Below are 4,790 nucleotides of genomic sequence, written 5' to 3'. Positions count from 1 at the left end.
CTCTATGTCTGTCTATGACTACAACAAGTTTTTTTAGAAGCTCGCCCGTTTTGCTAAGCAGGACGTCCCTGACGAGAAGAGCATGATATACCAGTTCAGGGGTGGTCTCAGAGAAGAAATCCATCTAGCTCTCGTTCTCTTTGAGCCCAGGAGGTACGATGAGTTTTACAACATGGCATTGAAGCAAGAGGCTGCTCAACTGAAGTTTGATGCTTCCAAGAAGCGAGTCAGAGATGCTACTCCTTCTTCCTCTACTCAAGTGGCTAAGCAGCAGAAGTATTGGCTTCCTCCTCCTCCATTTCGTCAGCCGTATCAACAGAAGATCAAAGGTGGCAGTGGATCTTCCCACCCACCCAACCCTGGCTTTCAGAACAAGACTTCGTCTCAAGCTTCAAGATCGAGTGCTCCGTATCACCGTCCGCTTTCAGAGGCCACGTGCAACAAGTGCCAACAGAAGGGTCACTATGCCAACAAATGCTTCAATCAGAGGCGTCTCCCTCCTCCTCCTCCTGTGAGATCGGCAAGTACAGCTGTGGTCAAGCATAACCCCAAGCACGCCAAGGTCAACTTGATGAATGCAGCTCAGGAAGAGGACTCGTCAGATGTCATCATGGGTAACCTTCCTGTTAACGATGTTCCTGCAAAAGTACTTTTTGACACCGTTGCATCACATTGTTTCATCTCGAGACCTTTTGCATCTAAGCATGAGTTGTCTTCTCAAGTTTTGCATAAACCGTTAGCAGTTGTCTCACCGGGTAAATGTTTGCTCGCTAACCACGAGATTCCAGATATTTCTATCGTGATAGGTGATTTTAAGTTTCTGGCTTCTCCAATGTTCCTTGGTAACTCGGATATTGATCTTATTCTTGGAATGGACTGGCTTTCTAAGCATAAGGCTCAGCTTGATTGTGCAGCCAGGCAGATTCAATTGACTCATTCGTCTGAGGATGTAATTGTCTTTGCCGCTCGGGATAATACCATCCGCCTGTTTTTTCTCAATGAGAAGGGTGAACTCGATGCCATCTCTCAAATTCCAGTCGTTTGCAAATATCAAGACATCTTTCCAGAAGAGCTTCCAGGAATGCCTCCGCACCGGCCAGTTGAATTCGTCATCGATCTTGAGCCTGGCATAGAACCGGTTTGCAAACGTCCTTACAAGCTCGGACCTGAAGAGTTAAAGGAGCTGAAGAAGCAACTCGATATTCAAGAACGAATGGGTCTCATCCGACCTAGTTCTTCTTCGTGGGGTTGTGGAGTACTTTTTGTGAAGAAGAAGGATGGAACAGACCGACTTTGTGTTGACTACCGTCCATTGAACAAGAAGACTATCAAGAACAAGTACCCACTTCCCAACATCAACGAGCTATTCGAACAACTCAAAGGTGCCCAAGTATTCTCCAAGCTTGATCTCCGTATGGGTTATCACCAGATTCGAATCCGTGACCAAGATATTCCCAAGACGGCTTTCAGAACAAGCTATGGTTCATACGAATACACAGTCATGTCTTTTGGCCTCGTCAACGCTCCTCCGACTTTCTCTCGCATGATGAACTTCATCTTCAACGCCTACACAAATGATTTCGTTTTGGTCTATGTCGATGACATTCTGGTCTTTTCGAAGAACAAGGAAGATCATGCCAAGCACTTGCGTTTGGTGCTCGATAAGCTCAGGGAACATCAATTCTACGCCAAGTTCTCAAAGTGCGAGTTTTGGCTCGATGAGGTTCTTTATCTTGGCCATATCATCTCTGCCAAGGGCATTGCGGTGAATCCTGAGAAGGTGTCTGCAATTGTGAATTGGGAACCACCTCAGAACGTGAAGCAACTCCGTAGCTTCCTCGGTCTCGCAAGCTACTGTCGAAGGTTCGTTGAGAACTTTTCAAAGATTGCAAAGCCTCTTTCAAACCTTCTCCAGAAGCACGTCAAGTACGTTTGGTCTCCGGAATGTGACATCGCTTTCAACACCTTGAAAGAGAAATTGGTCACCGCTCCAGTTCTGACTACTCCTGATGAATCCAAACCGTTCGAGGTCTTCTGCGATGCCTCTCTCCAAGGTCTTGGTGCAGTGTTGATGCAAGAGAAGAAAGTTGTGGCCTATACCTCTCACCAGTTGAAGCCCGACGAGAAGAACTACCCCACTCATGACCTCGAATTGGCGGCAGTTGTGCATGCTCTTTTGACTTGGAGACATCTCTTTTTGGGAAGAAAAGTGGACATCTTCACTGACCACAAGAGTCTCAAGTACATCTTCACTCAGCCTAATCTCAACCTCAGGCAGACTCGTTGGGTCGAAATGATTCAACAGTATAATCTGAGTATCGAGTATACTCCAGGCAAGGCCAATGTGATTGCTGACGCTTTGAGCAGGAAGGCTTATTGCAACAGTCTGATTCTCAAGCCTTATCAACCCGAGCTTTGTGAAGCTTTCCGCAAACTCAATCTGCAAGTTGTTCCTCAAGGTTTCATCGCCAACCTTCAAGTCTCTCCTACTTTGGAAGATCAGATTCGTGAGGCTCAACTTCTGGATGCTATGGTGAAGAAGGTGAAGATTGGGATTGCCAAGAGTCAACCCAAGTACAAGTGCTACCGCCTTGATGACAAGGATACTCTTTTCTTCGAGGATCATATTGTTGTGCCCAAAGGTGACCTTTGCAAAGTTATCATGAATGAGGCGCAAAATTCACTCCTCTCCATCCACCCTGGGAGTACGAAGATGTATCAGGACCTCAAGCAGGCTTATTAGTGGACTCAAATGAAGCGCGAGATTGCTAAGTTCGTGAATGAATGTGATGTCTACAAAAGAGTGAAGGCAGAACACCAAAGGCCAGCTGGTCTCCTTCAACCTCTTGCCATTCCAGAATGGAAGTTTGACCACATTGAGATGGACTTCGTGACTGGGTTTCCAAAGTCCAAGCATGGCAATGATGCTATATTCGTTGTCATCGACAAACTCACTAAAGTGGCTCACTTTCTGCCTATCAAAGAGTCTATCACTGCAGCTCAATTGGCGGAGCTGTATACCTCTCGGATTGTCTCTCTGCATGGTATTCCACAGGTGATCTCCTCAGACCGTGGCAGCATCTTTACCTCCAAGTTTTGGGAGTCTTTTCAGAAGGCCATGGGCACCAACATCCACTTCAGCACAACTTTCCATCCTCAAATTAGCGGTCAAGTCGAGCATGTCAATCAGATTTTTGAAGATATGCTCAGGGCTTGTGTGATCTCCTTCGGTATGAAGTGGGAAGATTGTCTTCCATATGCTGAATTCTCCTACAACAACAGTTTCAAGCAAGTTCGGGCAAGGCCCCATTCGAAATTCTGTATGGCAGGAAGTGTCGTACTCCTCTTAACTGGTCAGAAACCGGTGAACGTCAACTTATTGGAAATGACTTAATCACAGAGGCAGAGGAAATGTGTAAAGTCATTCGTGATAACCTCAAAGCAGCGCAATCGCGCCAGAAGAGCTACTATGATAGTAAGCACCGTGATTTGGCTTTCGAGATCGGAGATCATGTTTACCTCCGTGTCTCTCCAATGAAAGGTACTCGTTGCTTCGGTATCAAAGGGAAGCTTGCCCCTAGATACGTGGGTCCTTTCAAGATCGTCAGCAAGAGAGGCGATCTCGCCTATCAACTCGAGCTTCCTTCAAACTTTGCAAATGTGCACGACGTGTTCCATGTCTCTCAGCTCCGCAAGTGCTTCAAGACTCCTGACCGCACCGTCAACTTTGAAGACATTGATCTCCAAGAAGATCTCTCTTATCGTGAGCACCCCGTTGCTATTCTTGAAGAGACTGAACGTAAGACTCGCAATAAGTCAATCAAATTCCTCAAAGTCAAGTGGTCGCACCATTCCGACCATGAAGCCACCTGGGAACGCGAGAATCACCTCCGTTCTGAGTACCCGGCGTTCTTCCAGTCCTAGATCTCAGGACGAGATCCTTTCATAGTGGTGGAGTGTTGTAACACCCCAGATGTATTTTACCTAATATGTACTCCAACTCTTGCCGTTTCCGGCGCTAAGTTATTTTATTTCCTCGGGTTCGGGTTTTTGTCTCCATGTGTTGTTGTCGTTGTCATGCATCTCATATCATGTCATCATGTGCATTGCATTTGCATACGTGTTCGTCTCATGCATCCGAGCTTTTTCCCCGTTGTCCGTTTTGCATTCCGGTGCTTCTATCTCCTCCGGTGGTTCTTTCTACCTTCCTTTCGTGTGTGGGGGTTAAACATTTACGGATTGGACCGAGACTTGCCAAGCGGCCTTGGTTTACTACCGGTAGACCGTATGTCAAGTTACGTACCATTTGGACTTCGTTTGATACTCCAACGGTTAACCGAGGGACCGAGAAGGCCTCGTGTGTGTTGCAGCCCAACACCACTCCAATTTGGCCCAAAACCCACCAAAACACTCTCCATCATCTAGAGCGTTCGATCACGATCATGTGGCCGAAAACCGTACCTCATTTGGACTCTCCTAGCTCCTCCTATGTCTATTTAAAGACCCACTCCCGAAATTTCGGATCTCTCCCCCGAAACCCTAGCTTCCGTCTTCCTCCGTGCGTCGGACAACGTCCGCCGGTGCCGGACGTGTCCGACTTCCACCCCCGCCGCCACGTGGCACGCCCCCATTCGCCGCTGTCTCGCGCCCACATCGCCGCCGCTCCGGCCCGGGAGGCCCAGATCGGGCCCCCGAGGCCCACATCGCCACCCGCCGCCGCCCGAGGCGTCCTCCCCGCCCGGCCGCCACATCGCCGCCCTTCGCCTCCAACTCCGGCGGCCCGCGGCGCC

Source organism: Triticum dicoccoides, chromosome 4A, assembly GCF_002162155.2.
Source record: "Triticum dicoccoides isolate Atlit2015 ecotype Zavitan chromosome 4A, WEW_v2.0, whole genome shotgun sequence".
NCBI lineage: Eukaryota > Viridiplantae > Streptophyta > Magnoliopsida > Poales > Poaceae > Triticum > Triticum dicoccoides.
The sequence above is the reverse complement of the archived record's forward strand: the minus strand, read 5'-3'. Positions refer to the sequence as shown.